Source organism: Macaca nemestrina, chromosome 4 (assembly GCF_043159975.1).
Source record: "Macaca nemestrina isolate mMacNem1 chromosome 4, mMacNem.hap1, whole genome shotgun sequence".
NCBI classification, from domain to species: Eukaryota; Metazoa; Chordata; class Mammalia; order Primates; family Cercopithecidae; genus Macaca; species Macaca nemestrina.
The window spans coordinates 87,248,470-87,271,063 of NC_092128.1; the positions used below are offsets into that span (position 1 = coordinate 87,248,470).

Consider the following 22,594-nt stretch of genomic DNA (forward strand, 5'->3'; position numbering starts at 1 on the left):
CTTTTGTCTCAGATGTACAGTTATCCCAGGGGCTGGGCGCAGTGACTCATGCCTGTAATTCCAGCACTTTGGGAGGCCAAGGTGGGCAGATCACTTGAAGTCAGGAGTTCGAGACCAGCCTGACCAACATGGTGAAACCCCGTCTCTACTAAAAATACAACAATTAGTCAGGTGTCATTGCAGGCACCTGTAATCCCAGCTGCTCAGGAGGCTGAGGCATGAGAATCACTTGAACCCAGGAGGTGGAGGTTGCAGTGAGCCTAGATTGCACCATTGCACTCCAGCCTGGGCAACAGAGCAAGACCGTCTCAAAAAACAAACAAACAAACAAACAAAAAATAGTTATTCCAGGGCTTCTGCGCTAGCAGCATCACTCTGCTCAAAACATCCCTCCCTTGGATAACTGTTGTCCAAATGTCACTATATCTGGACGGTTTTCATGAAGCCATCTTAAATTAAAATAGCACACCTCACCATTCACATTTTTATTTGTTCCCTTTGTTTTTGTCTCTTCTCACTCCACACCCTCTACCAGATGTAAACTCCTAAAGGAGGGACTTTAGTTTGTTTAGTGTTGGTTCCCACATGACAAAGAATTTATCTGGGACAAAGTTGGTGCTCAATATTTTTTGACTAAATTGATAAGCAAATGGATGAATGGAATTGTCCCCTGAACAGCACTTCTTTTTTGCTTGATGTTCCTAAGTAACCGTTATTATTTACAAAGGTTATCACAGAGAGCTCAATCCCTTCACTTTGCAAACAGAAATTCAAACATTGCCTGAATCCTAGAGGGTAAACATCTTTAGTATGGAAATGAAAATGGCAGTTATTCAGCAGTGGTTTTAGGCTAAAGGTTAGTAAACTGAACCAGAACTTAAAATGTTTTTAGGATTTTCAAATCATCTGGAATGAGCCAAAGTTCTATTCCCATGAAAATGGTAACTTTTCAAAGGAAATAACATCTTTGAGATGGGACAATTCAGAAATGCTTAAGGACAAAGTAAATTTAAAGATCATCCTTGTATGCTGAGAGATAACAACTGCTATGTAGGTGCATCATTGATAATTTTGTTGACATAATATTGAATTGATAGATTCATTAGGAAGAGTGTTTAAATAAAATCTTCGCAATATTTACTCTATCCATTATTTTTATTCATATATTCCATTTATTTATTTATTTATATGTGGTTTTTTGTTTTTTTTTTTTTGAGACAGAGTCTTGCTCTGTTGCCCAGGCTGGAGTGCAATGGTGTGATCTCAGCTCACTGCAATCTCCACCTCCCGGGTTCAAGTGATTCCCCTGCCTCAGCCTCCCAAGTAGCTGGGATTACAGGCAACCACCATGATGCCCAGCTAATTTTTGTATTTTTGTGGAGACGGGGTTTCACCATGTTGGTCAGGCTGGTCTCGAACTCATGATCTCAGGTGATCTGCCTGCCTCGACCTCCCGAAGTGCTAGGATTACAGGCGTGAGCCACCATACCCAGCCTATTCCATTTATTTTTACCCTTGAATCAAATTTCATAGTTTCCTTTATGTCTATACATCTTAAGTTTAATCATGGCTATTTTATGTTTTAGCCTTCTGCTGAAATCAGATGTTCTTACATTACATATTCCAAATGTTTGTTGAACTGCTTTTGAATTCAATAATTGATTTTGTACTGACCACAGTAATAATACTTTTTAATACTTTTTCAGTTTTCTCAATGTTTTTTGGTAATCCCATTATGTGTCAATAATAATAACTTTGTTCCTTCCTTTTCAATATTTATATTTTTGTTTCCCTCATATATTGTTATTTATCCCTTTGGTTAAAGTTTTCCACCAATGTTAAAACATGGCAGTAATGATGGGTTATCTTACATTGTTCCTGACTTAACTTGGAATGATTCTAGTATTTCATTTAAACTTTGATGTCATAGTTGTGTTTCAAATAGACACTTTTTAATTATCTCTCTTCCCTTGATAATTTAAATTACACCTAAGCAAAGATCTTTGTGTATAAATATTTGTATTTCTTATTTTCTTTAAAATGGATGCAATGATGCTTGATACATGGTGCCAAACTGTTTTCAGTGCTTGCTGTACACATATACCTGCAGTGTGTGAGTCCCACTCTTATCAGCATTTAGCATTGCCAATGTGAAAACATCCCAGAATTTTAGTTGATAAAAATTTGGGGGCTTGGTGAGGTGGCTCAGGCCTGTAATCTCAGCACTTTTGGAGGAGGAGGAGGGAGGATTGCTTGAGCCTTGGACTTCAAAACCAGCCTGGGCAACATAGTGACACCATATTTCTACAAAAACATAGAGAAATTAGCTGGACATAGTGGCGCATGCCTGTAGTCACAGCTAAACAGGAGGCTGACATGGGAGGATCGATTGAGCCTGGGAGGTTGAGGCTGCAGTGAGCCATGATCACTCCACTGCACTCCTGCCTGAGTAACAGAGTGAGAATTGTCTCAAAATAAATAATTAATTAATTAATAGATAAGAAATGTCATATGTTTAAATTTTCATTTATTTTCTCGTTATTGTATTTGGTTAGTTTTTCACTTACTGATTATCTATTTGCATTTCCTTTGCCAATTCACTATTTTTTTAATTTCACAGTTTGATTTCTCTGTGAGTTCTAAAAGCTTAATAGAGAATTGCTTCTTGATTATTGTATGAGCTCATTTTAGCACGTTTGCGAATTATGCCAAGCTGTTTTCAGAAATATCAAAATAGACAGTCTTCAGCCACATGTGAAAGTGCTCATTTCTTTCAACCACCCCAAAACTGAGAATAATATTTTTTAACTGACTTGCCAGTTGAATAGGTGAAGAGTACATATGTTAAATATTTAATTTTCGTCTCAGAGATTGTTAATGAATGGGATCATTTTTCATGTTTATCATGAGTTTTTTTCTTTCTTTATTTGCCTCTTTATCTTTAAATCATATTTACTTTATTCTTTCTGTGGATGTTTAGTGTTGGTTTTATCATAAATAGAAAATAATTTTTCAGTTGGATTTGCTGCTTAATTATGCTTATAAAATTTTTTGTTGGTTTGTTATATTGAGCATGCTGGTGCCCACCCCTAGTCCTCCAGTCCAGTGTCATCTCTTATTCCAGCCACTGCTGTAATATTCAGCTTCCTTCCGGCTTTGCCTAATTTCAGTTGGGTGCAGTCTGAGTGCATCTGCTTAAGCCCCTTATCCCAAGCCTCCTGCTTTCTGCTCTGGGGTTTCTCTCACCCCACAGTAGGATATCTCCCAAAACTCACTTGTACTCATTGGTGCAACCTGAAAATATGGAGGACTCATTATCCTTTGGTTGCTGCCATCATTGACTATTAAGGCCTGGGAACAATGGAGCTTCTTCTTTATTTCTTCAAGTGGACCTTCTGAGTCTTCTCAGAACATCCTTAGGGCTAGCGTAACCTGACGCATAGAGGGTGGCCAACTGAACAATGCATCCTTTTGTTAACTTTTTCTGCTAACCTATCTCCCTCCTTCCATGACCCATTCCTGCTGTCTGGGATCATATTTCTAAATAAACTACTAACACATAAACCTTTGTCTTAGACTTTGCTTTGAGGCTTAGTTGTGTATGCTTTTTACATATAAGGTTTGTCTATGTCTCTGTGTGGGCATGGGTATGTATGATCACATATCTAAATCATGCATTTTATGGTTTCTGACTATAGTTTCATGGGTATAAGGCTTTCTCTGTCACCAGGTTCAGATAAATATGTATGTCCATTTTAATTCTTTTGGTATAAAGTACAAGGTCATGATCTGTTTTGTTATATTTCCCAAATGATTAAGCAAACTTTAAAATAAAGCCTACTGAACATCTAGCCTTTTCTCACTGATTTTTATCAGTTAACATTTCAGTTTCAGGAGAATTACAGATTTACAAGAGACTAATCTTTTTCCTGCTCTTCTTCACACGTGTTATGATTATGATTTAATTAGCCAAATATATATAAATGTAAAGATCCACAGTAGAGGAGCAGATGCTTTTTCTTGGTTTACTAACTGGACTTAACAGAGACTGGTGACACTCCATATAGAGGCCTGTCACAGCAGAGTAATAGCCAAACACTGGCATTGCCATAAATCTTAAATAGTTGGGCTTATATCCTAATTCCAGGATAACTGGCATCAACAATGTAATTGCTTCTAATTATGGGTATTTTTAGGGGACACAAAATGATCTAGTTTTTTTTTTTAATTTAGAAAAAATTAAGCCAACTTACTTATCAGCAAGGTGACAGCCACATGAGGATGGGGTATAGAAAACAGACAGTACACTAGTGTGCATGATTGGTGTCACTGCCTTAATCTTCCCAACATCTCAATAAATGAATAAATAAACCTGTTGCCCCACAATCCTGCACTAAATATTTACGTGTACAGATGGCTGTTTCTGGCCTTCACATCTGTGTCACTGAACTGTCAACCCACTCCTGTGATGGTACTACCAGAGATTACTGAGGCTTTTAAAACATGTTTTAACACTGAACAGAACACATTAGAGAAATGCGAATCAAAACCACAATGCGATGCTACCTCACACCAGTTAGAATGGCGATCATTAAAAAGTCAGGAAACAAGAGATGCCGGAGAGGATGTGGAGAAATAGGAACGCTTTTACACTGTTGGTAAGAGTGTAAATTAGTTCAATCATTTGGAAGACAGTGTGGTGATTCCTCAAAGATCTGGAACCAGAAATACCTTTTGAGCCAGCAATCCCATTACTGGGAATATACCCAAAGGATATTAAATCATTCTACAATAAAGACACATGCACACGTATGTTTATTGCTGCATTATTTACAACAGCAGAGATTTGGAACCAACCCAAATACCCATCAATGATAGACTGGATAAAGAAAATGTGGCACATATACACCGTGGAATACTATGCAGCCATAGAAAAGAATGAGTTCATGTCCTTTACAGGGACATGGATGAAGCTGGAAAACATTATTCTCAGCCAACTAACACAAGAACAGAAAACCAAACAGCGCATATTCTCACTTGTAAGTGGGAGTTGAACAATGAGAACACATGGACACAGTGAGGGGAACATCACCCACCAGGGCCTGTTAGGCGGTGGGGGGCAAGGGGAAGGAGAGCATTAGGACAAACAACTAGTGCATGCGGGCCTTAAAAACTAGATGATGGGGCTGGGCGCAGTGGCTCACGCCTGTAATCCCAGGACTTTGGGAGGCCAAGGAAGGCAGATCACCTGAGGTCAAGAGTTCGAGACCAGCCTGGCCAACATGGTAAAAACCTATCTCTATGAAAAATACAAAATTAGCTGGGCGTGGGGGTGCGTACCTATAATCGCAGCTATTGGGGAGGATGAGGCAGAATAATCGCTTGAATCCGGGAGGCAGAGGTTGCAGTGAGCCAAGATTGTGCCACTGCACTCCAGACTGAGAGACAGGACGAGACTCTGCCTCAAACAAAAATAAAACAAAACAAAACAAAACCTAGATGGCAGGTTGATGGGTGCAGCAAACCACCATGGCACATGTATACCTATGTAACAAACCTGCATGTTCTGCACATGTACCCCAGAACTTAAAAAGTAAAATTTAAAAAAAAAAAAAAAAAAGGAAAAAAGAAAAACAAACAAAAAACACTGGACAGAACAAATCCCTTCTCAGTATTTTCCTTTTTCAAAAATGTGTTGTCTCTTTTTGTTTACTGATCATTCTTGTTGAACTTTAAAATGACATTGTCAGGTTTACCCCAAAAGGTGGTAGACAAAGAGATGCACCCCCAGATGCCACATCAAGGAAGGGCTTGTTGCCCAGCTGCTGGGAGCACATGGACAACTTCCAGCTGTTGACTCCTTCAAGGTCATGCACTTCCGATGTCACTTCCCTCAGGTAACTGGGCAACGTGGTGATAAAGAGAATCAGTCATTTCAGCAGACCCGGGGTAACTCTGGTGGGAAACGCGCGCTCGTGAGCTCCTTGCTGGTTTGGCCAAGGCTTTGTTGAGTCTGCATCTCATCTTCACTTCTCATTCCCCTCAATCCTATGACTTTCCCCTTCTTTTCTCAGATGTCAATCTCGAATCAATGTCTTATATCCTAAATTCCATCTCAACCTCTTTCTTTGAAGAATTCAAACCGTGACAAATTTAATTAAAATAGTGCCAAACCTACCTATTTAAAAATTTACTTTCTTTTAATACTTAGTTATTCCATTTAGAAATATAGTGTCTCTACAATGTACCAGAATCTCTGAGACACATTTAAAGCAGTGTGTAGAGGGAAATTTATAGCATTAAATGCCCACAAGAAAAAGCAGGAAAGATCTAACACTGACACCCTAGCATCACAATTAAAAGAACTACAGAAGCAAGAGCAAACACATTCAAAAGCTAGCAGAAGGCAAGAAATAACTAAGATCAGAGCAGGACTGAAGGAGATAGAGACACAAAAAATGCTTAAAAAATCAATGAATCCAGGAGCTGGTTTTTTGAAAAGATCAACAAAATTGATAGATCACAAGCAAGACTAATAAAGAAGAAAAGAGAAAAGAATCAAATAGACACAATAAAAAACGATAAAGGGGATATTACCACGGATCTGACAGAAATACAAACTACCATCAGAGAATACTATAAACACCTCTATGCAAATAAACTAGAAAATCTAGAAGAAATGGATAAATTCCTGGACACATACACCCTCCCATGACTAAACCAGGAAAAAGCTGAATCTCTGAATAGACCAATAACAGGCTCTGACATTGAGGCAATAATTAATAGCCTGCCAACCAAAAAAAGTCCAGGACCAGACGGATTCACGCTGAATTCTACCAGAGGTACAAGGAGGAGCGGGTACCATTCCTTCTGAAACTATTCCAATCAATAGAAAAAGAGGGAATCCTCCCTAATTCATTTTACGAGGCCAACATCACCCTGATACCAAAGCCTGGCAGAGACACAACAACAATAACAACAACAACAACAAAAAAAAGGGAGAATTTTAGACCAGTCTCCCTCATGAACATCAATGCAAAAATCCTCAGTAAAATACTGGCAAACCGAATCCAGCAGCACATCAAAAAGCTTATCCACCATGATCAAGTTGGCTTCATCCCTGGGATGCAAGGCTGGTTCAACATACGCTAATCAATAAATGTAATCCATCACATAAACAGAACCAATGACAAAAACCACATTATTATCTCAATAGATGCAGAAAAGGCCTTTGACAAAATTCAACAGCCCTTCATGCTAAAAACTCTCAATAAACTAGGTATTGATGGAATGTATCTCAAAATAATAAGAGCTATTTATGACAAACCCACAGCCCATATCATACTGAATGGGCAAAAACTGGAAACACTCCCTTTGAAAACCAGCACAAGACAAAGATGCCCTCTCTCACCACTCCTATTCAACATAGTGTTGGCAGTTCTGGCCAGGGCAATCAGGCAAGAGGAAGAAATAAAGGGTATTCAGTTAGGAAAAGAAGAAGTCAAATTGTCCCTGTTTGCAGATGACATGATTGTATATTTAGAAAACCCAATCATCTCAGCCCAAAATCTCCTTCAGCTGATAAGCAACTTCAGCAAAGTCTCAGGATACACTATCAATGTGCAAAAATCATGAGCATTCCTATATACCATTAACAGACAGAGAGCCAAATTGTGAGTGAACTTCCATTCACAATTGCTACAAAGAGAATAAAATACCTAGGAATCCAACTTGCAGGGGATGTGAAGGAACTCTTCAAGGGGAACGATAAACCACTGCTCAATGAAATAAAAGAGGACACAAACAAATGCAATAATATTCAATGCTCATGGATAGGAAGAATCAATATTGTGAAAATGGCTGTACTGCCCAAAGTAATTTATAGATTCAATGCTATCCCTATCAAGCTACTGATGACTTCCTTCACAGAATTGTAAAAAACTACTTTAAAGTTCATATGGAACCAAAAAAGAGACCGCATTGCCAAGACAATCCTAAGCAAAAAGAACAAAGCTGGAGGCATCACACTACCTGACTTCAAACTATACTACAAGGCTACAGTAACCAAAACAGCATGGTACTGGTACCAAAACAGATATATAGTCCAATGGAACAGAACAGAGGCCTCAGAAATAATACCAGACATCTACAACCATCTGATCTTTGACAAATCTGACAAAAACAAGAAATGTGGAAAGCATTCCCTATTTAACAAATGGTGCTGGGAAAACTGGCTAATCATATGTAGAAAGCTGAAACTGGATCCCTTTCTTACACCTTACACAAAAATTAATTCAAGATGTATTAAAGACTTTAATGTTAGACCTAGAACCATAAAAACCCAGAAGAAAACCTAGGCAATACCATTCAGGACATAGACATGGGCAAGGACTCATGACTAAAACATCAAAAGCAATGGAAACAAAAACCAAAATAGACAAACGGAATCTAATTAAACTAAAGAGCTTCCGCATGGCAAAAGAAACTACCATCAGAGTGAACAGGCAACCTACAGAATGGGAGAAAAGTCTTGCAATCTATCCGTCTGACAAAGGGCTAATATCCAGAACCTACAAAGAACTCAAACAAATTTACAAGAAAAAAACAAACAACCCCATCAGAAAGTGGGCAAAGGATATGAACAGAGACTTCTCAAAAGAAGACATCTATGCAGCCAACAGACACATGAAAAAATGCCCATCATCACTGATCATCAGATCATCAGAGAAATGCAAATCAAAACCACAATGAGATACCATCTCCGCCAGTTAGAATGACAGTCATTAAAAAGTCAGGAAACAACAAATGCTGGACAGGATGTGGAGAAATAGGAATGCTTTTACACTGTTGGTGGGAGTGTAAATTTCTTCAACCATTGTGGAAGACAGTGTGGCAATTCCTCAAGGACCTAGAACTAGAATTACCATTTGACCCAGCAATCCCATTACTGGGTATATACCCAAAGGATTATAAATCATGCTACTATAAAGACACATGCACACGTATGTTTATTGCGGCACTATTCACAATAGCAAAGACTTGGAACCAACCCAAATGTCCATCAATGATAGACTGGATAAAGAAAATGTGGCACATATACACCATGGAATACTATGCAGCCATAAAAAGGATGAGTTCATGTCCTTTGCAGGGACATGGATGAAGCTGGAAACCATCATTCTCAGCAAAGTATCACAAGGACAGAAAATCAAACACTGCACATTGTCATAGGTGGGAACTGAACAGTGAGATCACTTGGACACAGAGCAGGGAACATCACACACTTCTGGGCCTGTTGGGAGGTGGGGGGCTGGGTGAGGGATAGCATTAGGAGAAATATCTAATGCAAATGATGAGTTAATGGGTGCAGCAAACCAACAAGGCACATGAATACCTATGTATCAAAACTGTACATTACACACATGTACCCTAGAACTTAAAGTATAATTAAAAAAGGAAAAAAAAAAAAAGAAATACAATGTCTCTAAATTTATTCATCTTCTTACACATTTCTTAGCAAACTTTGCTTTATATAAGTTTTACAGATTTGTTTGTTTATTTGTTTTTGAAACAGTCTTGCTCTGTCACCCAGGCTGTAGTGCAGTGGCATAATCTTGGCTCTCTGCATTCTCTGCCTCCCAGGTTCAAGTGATTCTGGTGCCTCAGCCTCCGGAGTAGCTGAGATTACAGGCGCCTGCCATCAGGTCCGGCCAATTTTTTTTTTTCTTTGGTTAGAGATGAGGTTTCACCCTGTTGACCAGGCTGGTCTAGAACTCCTAGCCTCAAGTGATCCGCCCACCTCGGCCTCCCAAAGTGCTGGGATTGGCTGGGCGCAGTGGCTCACGCCTGTAATCCCAGCACTTTGGGAGGCTGAGGCGGGCGGATCACAAGGTCAGGAGATCGAGACCATCCTGGCTAACACAGTGAAACCCCGTCTCTACTAAAACGTACAAAAAACAAAACAAAACAAAACAAAAAAATCAGCCAGGCGTGATGGCGGGCGCTTGCTGTCCCAGTTACTCGGGAGGCTGAGGCAGGAGAATGGCGTGAACTCGGGAGGCGGAGCTTCTTGCAGTGAACCGAGATCGCGCCACTGCACTCCAGCCTGAGCGACAGAGCGAGACTCTGTCTCAAAAAAAAAAAAAAAAAAAAAAGAAAAAGTACTGGGATTAGAGACATGAGCCACCATGCCTGGCTGGTTTACAGATTTTTAAAAGAGTTTTCCTGGTTTTCTTATATTGGTTGTTATTGGTTTCTCCATTATAAATAGAACTCTATCATCATGTCATCTATGTGATCCATAATGTTATGTAATAAAACATACTTTAACAGTAACTTCAGTGAATTCACTTACAAAACACACTTATTTAAAATATTGTTTATATTTTTTTATCAGACTTTCTCTTTTTCTCTATTATAACTTTTACCTGACATAATGAAATTACAAACCTCATACATCAAAGAGATTTCATTCCGGCTTTCTACATTCTGATAGCAATTTCAGTAATAATAGCAACAATTTATTGAGTACCTCTAATGTACCAGGCGACAGCACATAAATGCTCTGGTAATATTATCTATAATCCTAGCAGCCATCCTGCAAGGTTGCGTTATAAACGACACTTTTCAAAGAATGTGTGCACCTTACCCATTATCAACAGCTAGCAAGTTATTGAACCAGGAGTCAAACCTAGGGGAAAAAAATCTAAAGACACTTTTCACAGGCAACATAACCAAACTGACCTTTCCCAAGTTCTCTTTCACTTTTGTCACATATATGACACACCCGCACAGACACACACACACACACAGATCTCACATGTAATTTCTGACTGCATATTCTTTGTATACCATTCAAACAAAAAGAAGCTTATGGACTCAAAAGATAAATTCCACCTTCACCTTACTCCCTTCCAAATACTTTTCCTTCTCCAGGGGCAGCAACTATGAATAATTTTTATAGAACCCATAAAGAAAGTCAACTTCATTCTCTTTAAGTTCTTTATTGTATCTCACAATGTATCTGTGCTATCGTTTATTTAATTAGTACCCTAATGGATATTTGGATTGTATGTAGTCTTTAACAATAGTGAAACTTTGTAACTTTTCTTAACTAAAAAACCTACTTTCAGTATTTTAATTATAAAAATAATATATTGCTCACTGAGTTGGCGAAAATAAATACTGAACCAAATAAAAGAGGCTGTAAGTTTGCTTTCGCCAAATTTGTTTCTGTCTCTTTAAACACACTTTGTATTTAGTAGGAAATTCTCAGAATTTCTAGGCATGAGGAATTGCAGAGCATTCCCAATGATGTATCCTATTGGTTAAATCATTAGGAATGGAGAATATAGAGGTACAACATATGTGATCACACTGACATTTTGCTTGGTAGTCTTTTTTATAGCCCAAATTATTTAAATCCCAAAACAAAATTGATTTATTGTAGAAAAATAGAAAAGGCAAATAAGTAAAATACTTTAAATCACTAAATAACTACTGTTAAAATTTTGGCTAGAGACCTTTTAAGAAATCTTATACATTATGTATAGATACACGAATCATTTACATATCCTATGTAAGATCATGTAATTTGTATTAACTATTTTTTAACTTTTTTTACTCAATAATATGTCTTGAGATCTTTGTGCAAATCATGATTAATTTAAGTGGAGAATGAAACCTTGTGTTCTCTTTTTCAAGAAAACTGGGATGCCACTTCTATAGGTGATAAAAGTACAAGCAGAGTGGAATGTTTAACCTAATGGTTCTCATTCTTTTATTTTTTCCCATCTCTATGTAAACACTTCAGCCTAGCCTTAAGCCTCCATATCCTTACTGGTATTAAAATTGGACTCTACAATAATTGTACTTCACTTTAATGGACATCCAACTTTTATTTGCCACAAACTTCATCAAATCATGGTTCTTCTTATGTATGGTCTCTAGCATATATTTGCATACTCTTTAGCAATTTGTTGATTTGTCAAACATTTCAGTATCTTGCGACTGCTTTCTAAAAGTCTGTAAATAAAAAAAGATTAATTTTTATTCTCCTGACTTGAATAACGCAATCTGAATTGTAGACATTACTTGTGCTAACATATCGTTGGACTTAAAATTTAGTTACGTTAAAAATCCAAAAAGTTGTTCCAAACTTAATCACTCCTCTAATTGTCTAATTTTAGTGCAAATTAAAGAGAGCCATAAATCATTTTTCTCAACTCACAATTTCCACCTGTGGTTACACACAGCTTGCCTTGTACAGTTGTGCATGCAGTACACTGAACAAGTCTAGGGGTTACCATTTACACTGCAGAGATAGATTGACAGATACATACATATATATGCATACATACATACATCTTTCCAGTACATAGCAAAGAAATGCCTCGTTGTAATAAAAGCAGGTTCCTATGACAATTTTCAAACAGATGATAAGGGGCACATTTTTCTAATTTGCATGCTAACAGACTGAGGAGATCAGTTGTAGTGAGCAGATCTCATACTATCCGGGAAAGGATAGTTTAGCTTTATGATCAGAAGTCTGATAAAGAAGTATATTTGCTATGTATCACACTCTTTTATTTTGATTGTACTCTGCCTCATTTTGTTGCAGTTGTTTGCAGTCTCCACCACATATGGGACTGCGGCAACCTCAATGCTAAACATATAATAATCTCCTTCAAGGGGCTTGAGTGCCAGCCTGGAGGTGGTCCTGAAGGCCAGAACTGGACTAGGCAAGGTCTTGATACCTCAGGAAATTGGGGTGCCAAAACCAAGCAGAGTTGAAGCAAATTATTTTGTAAGAAAGGTCTTTAACTATTATAACTCATACAAATACACATACAGACACACACACATATGTATATACATGCATGTATGTATATATATAAACAAAATATTCTCATCTTACATGAATTTATTTCACTGCAAAATTAACTAATCTTGACCATATTTTTGTCCCTAAAGACATTCTATCTTGGGAATTTAATGGTTTAGAATGAAGGTTTAGCTATATGCAATGCAAAACCAGAATCACAACAACTTGTTTAAGATTAATTTTTATTCTCCTGACTTGAATAACGCAATCTGAATCGTAGACATTACTTGTGCTAACATATCGTTGGACTTAAAATTTAGTTACGTTAAAAAAAAAAAAAATCTAGCCCCACAGCCACAGCTAGCTGTAAGAATGTCTGGAAAATGTAGTCTTTGATCTGGGCCACCATGAACCCAGCTGAATATTTTATTGCTAAGGACAAAGGGAAGAATGAGTGAACTCTGTCCCAGGCTATGCTCAATAACCTCATGATTCCGTCCAGAAAAGAACCCTAACAACCACTTTTCTAGTGGAAGCTTCTTGCTTTTTTCCTTAAAATAGTTGATCTAATCCTTTTTTAACGCTTCTTAAAATTGAATTGAAAACGCAAGTAACTCAAAATGAGAAATCAAGTTTTGTGAAGTTTCTTTACCTGAATCTATTAGCTATCATGACTTGGGCCAACGTATTCATTAGAATGGTCTAAGAGTCATTCATTCGAACAAATATTTATTGAGCAATAAGTTGCTTACCTGGATTCTGAAAAACATATCAGAAAAAAAGTAACAAAGAAGACTCTCAGTATTCATTTATCTATACATATAATTTCACCCAAATCATCTGAATCGATAAATATTAAGGAAGAAATAGAAGCCAATTTACCAATGTTATTTCTATCATGAAAACAATTATGTATTTTTGACTTGTGTAATTTAAATTTTCTTGTAAGATTCAGAATGTAAGGCCTTTACATTTACAAGCAAAAATAAAACAAAAAAGATAGATGAATATATGAACAATCTTATAGCCAGGAAATTTTTCACATAAGTTATTTGGATAACATATCTGATAAAGTGAAACATGTTTTTCGTGAAAAATAAACCTGTCTTTAAATAGAGAGAACAACAAGAATAATACAAAGTTAAAATAGAAGACAAAAAGAATTTGAAAATGAACTTCAGAAATTCATAACACACTGTCTATCACAGGGAGTTTATACATTCATCCCCACTTATTTGAGGAAAGGCCTTTCTTGATATTAGTTGGACTCATCAGTGTGCATTGAAGGTGAATATTGATGACAGATCACAAGAAAAGGTTCTCAGGAACTGAGTGACAAAGTATAGCTGTCTACCAAATTCACTTTATAAGATAACATAGATGGCTTAAGCTTTTGTGAATTTTGCTGATAGGCATTTTAAAATTCTGGATCATGATAATACAACATGCTATATCAGAGGACTTTTGTCCTGAGGCTCTTTATGCCTAACAGGACAATGACAAATTAATATACACTATATATTTCTTCCATTTAGTCTCATGAAGCCTGTACGTATTTCTTTAGGCAGAATAAATACGTGCATTTTCTGACACTAGCATTTACTTTTTGGGAAAGAAATATTCAGACAGTAAATATATGCCTTTCTTGGTTAAAAATGAAATCTTCCAAGGCATACCCCAACCAGACTGTGCTGAATGTGATAATTTGAACACTGAGTGTATCCGCCCCCATTCCTTACTGCCCATTTGCATGTAACATTTACTGACCCATGAGCACAGCATTCCAGTAAACCCACAATGTACGAGAGTTCAGTGAGGCTCAAAGCAAGTACAAAGTAAACGTGTAATGTCTGTTATGGAGTAAATAGGATGGCAGTGGGGGACGCTGACACTTTCCTTTTTAAACCAGAAGTTACTTCCAACAGAGAAAACAATACCATGTCTGTCTAAGAAACACAAACAAGCATGTCATATCTTTTCTTCCTGTGTTACCAACCACTTACACTGAAAATGATGACACAGAAGGAAATGGAAAGACTGGGCAAGTCTAGCTACTTTTCTTTTTAGTTCTTCCTTTCTCACCAGTATGCCAAAGGCAGAGTGTTGGCAGAATGAGCATATATCAAGATGTGAAATGAAAGCAGTTGGGTTAGTTTTGTACAGTGTTTACACTCTCTTTGTAAGAACAAAATGCATATGCACATACAAGCTGTAATCTATGAATTGTGGTAATTTCTGTAATTCTGCGTGTAATTAAATGCTTTTATATTTCTATTTAAAACTGACATAGCATCTTTAAAAGTGATATAAAGATAAATGATAAAATTCATACTCAAATTTTTTGATTTAAAAATTCATTAATTTTAAATTTTTCTTTACTTAGAACAACATGAAATGGCAAGGAAAAAAAAACTCATGAAAAGTTGAGAAAGGTTGCAGAATAAAGGAAAGAGCTTTATATTTTAGTACCTTCGATGGAAGTATTTTACTTGAACAAGTGGACTCATATTTTCATTTTGCACTGGGCCCCACAGTGTATGTAGTTCTTGTGTGAGCTCCACTGTCTCTGTCACTCCGCAGCCTCTACAATATGACTTAGGCATTGTCCTTTTTATGTCATTGCTAAGTCTGACTCTCTGTCCCTCCTACCCCCAGGATTTATGAGTCACCTGGTTCCTTTGACAAATTCCTTTTCTGCTTAATCTAGCTGGGGCGGGTTCTATTTTTTGTAGTTAAGCACACCGATGATAATAAAAATAATAACTAAAATTTATAGATTATTACTGTATGCTAGTACATAGTCCCATAATGGTGAAGTATACACTATTATCTATAATTTATAGACAAGAAAACCTAGGGTTAAAATCAAATAAGTTGTCTGAGTTGACTAGCTAATGCATCCAGGGCCAGGATTCAAACCCTAGAAATCTAACTCCAATTCCGTGTGGAGTCGTGTTTATGTTATTATTTGTCCTCCTAAACATTGTTGATCCCTATGGCAAGAATTTTACTATGTTCTAAATAGGCACAGTGCCACCTAAACAAATAGCCACTGTTACAATCCAAGACAGTAAATGTTTAAGTATTGTTGCTGAAAACATAATTCTTAGGGAAGACACAATAAACTGTCTTTTCTGAGAACCACTTTGGTGGCGACAGAGAATGTTCAATGGCTTTTACATTTTGGGGAGTTGTTATCCCTGGGTTTGATTTCCCCGGATTTTAGCTTTCTGAGTTTTACAAGATTTTGCCAGCACATGATAACGTTGATTAGAAAAGGCAGATAAAGTGAGAAAGTTAGATAGCTTGAAATAGGAATACTCACCTTTTTTTCCTGTTCATCAGAGGTGCTAAAATATCTTTCCCAACAAGTCTTTTTCATGCTGTGTGTGCTATGGTTGCCCTATGGAAGTTCACACAGATATCCTCGCAGGATACACATTTTGCAATTACAACTGATTCTTGAGAGTTCTTCACAAATAAATGAGGAACCATAAAGGTTGAGATTGATGGAATGTGGGAGCTTGAACAATACTTACCTGTACTAAGTGTATCATTTTGCCATGAGTCCCTCACTCTGTGAAAATTAAATCGTTCTGACTTAGGGACGCATGTCATTTCAGTTTTTAATGTTTTCAAATTTTTATGATAAAAGGTAACAGAGACACGGTACATTGTTAAAAGCATGCAATTTACTATTTTTTTTTAAATAAAACATGTTATGTGGGCTAAACTGTGCAAGTTAAAACATTACAAACCATAAAGGTGAGGATCATAGGACAAATATTTCTCTACCAGCTATGAGTGGGATGCTGCCTTTGTGATTTATTCTAAAATAACAAAACAGTCTGAAACAATGAAGTGTTTCTCTGTGCTTCATGAATATATATTAATTCAGTTCATGACAGAACAAGTCATTGGCTGCCTCTGCAAAACAGCCAAAAGGGAATGATTGATTATTTTATGCAGAACCTCACAGGGTCTAAAGGTACTTGAAATCTGGGTTGACAAACTGCAAAATACTGCCAAAAAATGAATGCAACTCTTGAATATTATCACGATATTTATATTGATGACCAGAAGTACTTGAGAATTAATAATCATAAGCTTCCCAAATCTACTACAGACATCCATATAAAAACTATGTTTTCATTACTTCCTTAAACAAAACTATTATTGCCTTTAAAGTATATACACACTAGAAAATAGATTTGATTAGCTTCAGTTGCTCACTTCATACTTGCCAGTGGTTTACTGTTTTCATGAGAAAATGTTTTTACCATAAGTTAATATGAGCAAGTAGCTTATTTTGTTTACAGTCAAATAAGGAAAATGGCCCTTCCCAAAAATTATTGACTTATTTAGAATCTGAAATAATATCTTTGTGTAATTAGGTAACCATTTATTACTAAACTCATTTTTCAAATTTCTGGCAACTTAAAATTATTTTAGGGGAATGAGCTGACACAGAAGTAAACTGACACTTACTTCTGTCCACAAATACATTGTCTTATTTTGGCCCCTAAATGTAGATCTCATGATACGAAATGAGATTTATTTAAAGGGCATTCACAGGAAGCAGGAATGGTGGACCGGGGAGGTTAAGAAGGCAAGAGGCCAGCACAGGCATGCACTATTGCAATGGCTGCTGTAGGCAGCAGCGGAGAGGCTGCCAGAACCTCTGAGAAACAGCACACCCACACTCTCTACTTGAGGAAGAGCTACTGTCCTCCCTCAGTGCATGCAGGGTTCCCTGGGCACAATTACTCCCTCACACCGCTGGGCTGACAAGGCCCCTATGGTTTCAGAAAAAGATCTGGCTAGCAGTGCCAGTAAAATACTAAACCGAATTCAATTCAGATTTTATTTTATTTTTTTGGAGACAGTCTCACTCTGTTGCCCAGGCTGGAGTGCAGTGGTGTGATCTCGGCTCACCGCAACCTCTGCCTCCCGGGTTCAAGCAATTCTCCTGCCTCAGCCTCCCGAGTAGCTGGGATTACAGGCGTGCACCACCACCTGGCTAATTTTTGTATTTTTAATAGAGATGGGATTTTGCCATATTGGCCAGGCTGGTCTAGAATTCCTGACCTCCGGTGATACTCCCACCTCAGCCTCCCAAAGTGCTGGGATTACAGTCCTGAGCCATCGCACCCAGCCTAAATTAGGATTTTAGATAGCACTCCTGTCACCTGCTTGAGGCAGGGTGCTGTCAGCATGAGTTCGAGCTTGCCCAGACCTTGCTGCCCCTGTTACAGCTAAAATTAGAGGTGGCCTGAAGGGAGGTGAAGCAAGGAACCAAAAGCATCTGCTGCCCATGGGTATTTATTTTAAATAAAGAATAAATCTACCACCTTCACCAGTCACACAACCATACATATTCATCCTTATGCATCTTCATTTTTCTAGTCAATACTTCTATCGTTGGTAATAGATCTCCACTTAACCTCCTCATAATAATCTTTTTATTCGATTCTGTGTAGTGCCAGCCTTGCTTAAGCAAGATTATATCACAGGTTACTTACGTTTTGAATTCTCTCAAGTCCTCATAGGTTTGCTTGTGCTATTTTCTTGTCACACTGTGATCACAGATGCTTCATGCACTACCAGAGTATGTTAGTCCAGGCCCTCTGAGAAGCAGGTTCCAAGGGAGGACTAGCTGTGCAAGCGATTTATTAAGGCAATGTATTAGTCCATTTTCATACTGCTATGAAGAAATACCCAAGACTGGGTAATTTATAAAGAAAAAGAGGTTTAATGGACTCACAATTCCACATGGCTGGGGAAACCTCACAATCATGGCAGAAGGTGAAATAGGAGCAAAGGCACATTTTACATGGCAGCAGGCAAGAAAGTATGCACAGGGGAACTGCACTTTATAAAAACATCAGATCTCATGAGACTTACTCACTATCACAAGAACACCATGGGATAAACCCACCCCCATGATTCAAATACCTTCCACTGGGTTCTTCCCATGACATGTGGGGATCATGGAAGCTACAACTCAAGATGAGCTTCATGTGGAGACACAGCAAAACTATAGCAGGCAAGATCTCCTCCTTTGAGGAGGAGTTGGGGAGGGACAGGGGAGTAGGGACTGGTCAAACCAGGATGCAGCCTGATCACAGGTAAATGAGAGAGGAAAGGAAAAGGGAGGGTAGAAGTGTCATTTTTGTTGTTGTTGTTGTTATTGTATTTAAAATATTTAATTGACAAATAAAAATTATATATATTCAAAGTGTGCAACATGATGATTTCATATGTGTATATATTATATAATGATTGCTACTGTCAAATTAATTAACATTTCTATCACCACCTATAGTTACCATTTGTGTGTGTGTGTGTGTGTGTGTGTGTGTAGAGAACACTTAAAATCTATTCTCTTATCAAATTTCAAGTAGACAATACAGTATTATTAGATATAGTCACTGTGCTGTACACTAGATTTCCAGAACTTATTCATCTGAGAGATGAGCAGGGCCATGGGGGAATCCACCTTCACAGGAGTCCAGCAGCCTGCAGGAACTGTGGTGGGTAAGTGATCCTACCACTCCATCACTGGCCAGGAACCACGCATGGGAAGCATGGCTTCCATGCCGACAGGTATGGAGTTCGTAGCAACACAGCTGGGCTCCTTGCAGTCCCAGATCTGTAAGGTTCACTTTCATGGCTGGCCACTAGAAAAGAACTTTAACCAGGAGAGATAGAAAAACATACCTGCTAAACATGAACTCATTAATGGACTGAGAACCCTATTTAGAGATAATTTTGAAAATGCTTAAGGCACATATTCATGAAATTTAAGCAACTGTGATATCTGATTTGTAAAGATATTTTGGAGCAGGGAAATTTTATAACATTTTTTCAAATCACAGCTACTTAGACATCAGCTTATTTCAACAGCTCCTTAGTTTTCTTGCAGTGAACTGATGAGATATAGTAATAGTAGCTACTTCATAGGGCTACTATAAGAATCATATGAAGATAATGCAGGTAAAGCTCTTAACATAATGCTGCCAAATAGTAAAAGTTCAATTAATATTACCTGTTATTGAACAACCATTAAAAACTAATATTAATATTAAGCTATTGTTGAACTACCATTAAGTTTAATCAATATTAGCTATTGGTGAACTACCATTAAAAACTAATGTTACATGTATCCATATAAAAATCATCTATTTTCTGTATGAATCCTGGCTCCACATTCCCCAGGAAAGATATATCTCCTTTCCCATTGCTTAAAAAAAAAAAAAAAAAACTAAAGGAACGGGTCACCAAGTTTGATCTTTTTACTTGAAGTGACAGATCTCTGTAGTTATGAATATACAACTCTCAATCTACCGATTCTATTTTGGCATCTGCTGCTGCCAAATAATTCACCCCTGAAACTTAGTGGCTTAAAACAACAAGCACTCGTTATGTCTCAAGTTTCTGCTGGTCAAGAACTCTGAAAGGGCTCTTGTGTGAAGTTCTCACTTGGAGTCACTTATGTAGTTGCAGTGAGATGTCAACTGGTCTTGCAGTCATCTGAAGGCTTAATTGCGTCGAGAAGATTCATTTCCAGGGTGGCTCACTCATTAGGCTGGCAAGTTTATTGGAGGCCTCAGATTCTCTGCACAGAGCTGTTTGAGTCTCTTTTCAGCATGACTGCCGGCTTCCTCCAGAGCAAGTGATTTAAGAGACACAGGTGAAAGTTGCAATGACTTACATGACCTAGGGTCAGAAAAAACACATCATCACTTCCACTGTATTCTGCTAGTCACACAGGGTTAGCACACAAGGCTATGAACACTGGGAGGCAAAGATCATTGGGGCCACCTTGCATTTAATGTATATATTAATATCTCCTACAGAACATATATACATATAGTATCCAGAAGAAACTGTTATGATAATAAGAGTGCTGACTGCACTGGAGAATACAGACAAGAACCATCTTTCAACAGAGCTCAACTAAGCCTTGGTTTTTCAGCCTTGTATACACACGCAACTGCCGCCTTGTGATCTGCCTTACTCTTTTAGGAAAGGTATAAAGCAAAGGCTAGAAATAGGCAGCTTTCAAGCAGAATTCAGCCCAAAGTCAGATTCAACTTGGCCTAATCAGTGCATTTAATGAGTAATGAATATGTAATTAAATGCCTTTAGAACAGTATTGGGTTCTTTACTTTGTCACCACTCTCTGCAGTCTTAAATTCTACAAGTTGTATATTATCTGCCTAAACCCTAAAGGCCCTTGCAATCCCTGCCTTAAAGAAACTGAGGGCCGGGCGCAGTGGCTCACACTTGTAATCCCAGCACTTTGGGATGAGGTGGGTGGATCATTGGATCATTTGATCATTTGAGGTCAGGAGTTTGAGACCAGCCTGGCCAACATGGTGAAACCCCATCTCTACAAAAAATACAAAAATTAGCCAGGCATGGTGGCAGGTGCCTGTAATCCCAGCTACTCAGGAGGCTGAGACAGGAGAATCATTTGAAACTGGTAAGCAGAGATTGCAGTTAGCCGAGATTGTGCCACTGCACTCCAGCCTGAACAATAGAGTGAGACTCAGACTCAAAAAAAAAAAAAAAAAAGAAAGAAAGAAAAAAAGAAAAAAAAGAAAAGAAAAGAAACTGAGATAAGAAATACAGAGAAAAGAGCATGAGGGTGGGGTAGCATTGGGAAGCTAAGAGGGACTGAGAAAGAGTTCTTGAAGCAGCTCCCTCAGCTGTCCTCCTTCCCCGTGAGAGTATTATGAGAACAAATAAAGGTCTTGGCAGTATCACTGAGGATTTAACATAGGCAATGACAGTATTCCTGAGAATGAAGTTTGTTAAATACTAAAGCAAGACAATGGAAACTCCTTCTCAGGAGGTCTTTAGAAATAGGAAAGATTGTAATCTTTCTGGAAGAATTTAGGTGTGGTTTCTCTTGGGGGTAAATGGGTTGGTTTATATAACTTTGCAAAGTTTCCTATATTAATTTTTGACCCCTTCTATGACTTTTTAAAAAGTTACCCCCCTTTCTTCCTTTCCCTCCACGCCCCAAAGGCCCCTTGGGTGCAGAGTACATCATGACTTTATCATGAAGCTCATTATTTCCCGCTTCTGGGAAATGGGAGACCACCCACGCTGGCAGTGATAGGCTGCCACCTAAAATCTGCATATTTGGCTTGCTGTAAATTGTCTGTCATTTCATTTTGCCATTTGTAGAATTATTTTTAAAGTCTCATCATTAGTATTATTTTTTAAAGTCTTTATTATTTTGTATCTTTTTTCAAAAAGTATTCCCCATGCAGAAGTATTCTAACTAACTTTCAGTATCCAATAATATATGTATATTTTTAAAGCTCAACACTTTCAAGGAAACAAAAAAAGTAGTCTGCAATTTATGCTTTATCCAAGCCTCATCATTTTCAATGTGTGTGTTCTCATGTGAAGAAATCCAATGCTTCCAACATATTCTTTCAATGTTATGTTTTCTTTTCTAAACAAACAATGTGATGATCAATTTCAATCTTATGCCCAGGCTTCTATACAAGTGTGTTTTCCATTAAAGTTCATCATAACTTTTCCCAATGTGTTTCTCAAACAAATCAAGATCCTTTTATCCCCACATAGCTCAATAGTCTTGATTTAATTTGAGAAAAATGTTACATATCAGAGGTCAACAGAAATTGTAGATGTCTGAGTGCCACTGTTAAAAATTTTATTACACTAATAAAAAGATACTATATATATCACTTTTTATATACAAAATCTAGAAATTCCTTAACTCCCTTTTTC

At 37.6% G+C, this 22,594-nt stretch overlaps 1 long non-coding RNA gene across 1 annotated transcript in view; it reads right to left on the reverse strand.

Annotated features, from left to right (window-relative positions):
* Positions 1 to 11,875: 11,875 nt before the first annotated feature.
* LOC105475624 (uncharacterized) overlaps positions 11,876 to 22,594 on the reverse strand; it is a 41,406-nt gene continuing 30,687 nt past the window's right edge. The window contains exons 2-4 of the long non-coding RNA XR_003016585.2: positions 20,306 to 20,542; positions 18,346 to 18,479; positions 11,876 to 12,024 (exon numbers count right to left, since the gene is read on the reverse strand). This is a non-coding gene — a long non-coding RNA (uncharacterized lncRNA). The remainder of the gene's footprint in view (positions 12,025 to 18,345; positions 18,480 to 20,305; positions 20,543 to 22,594) is intronic.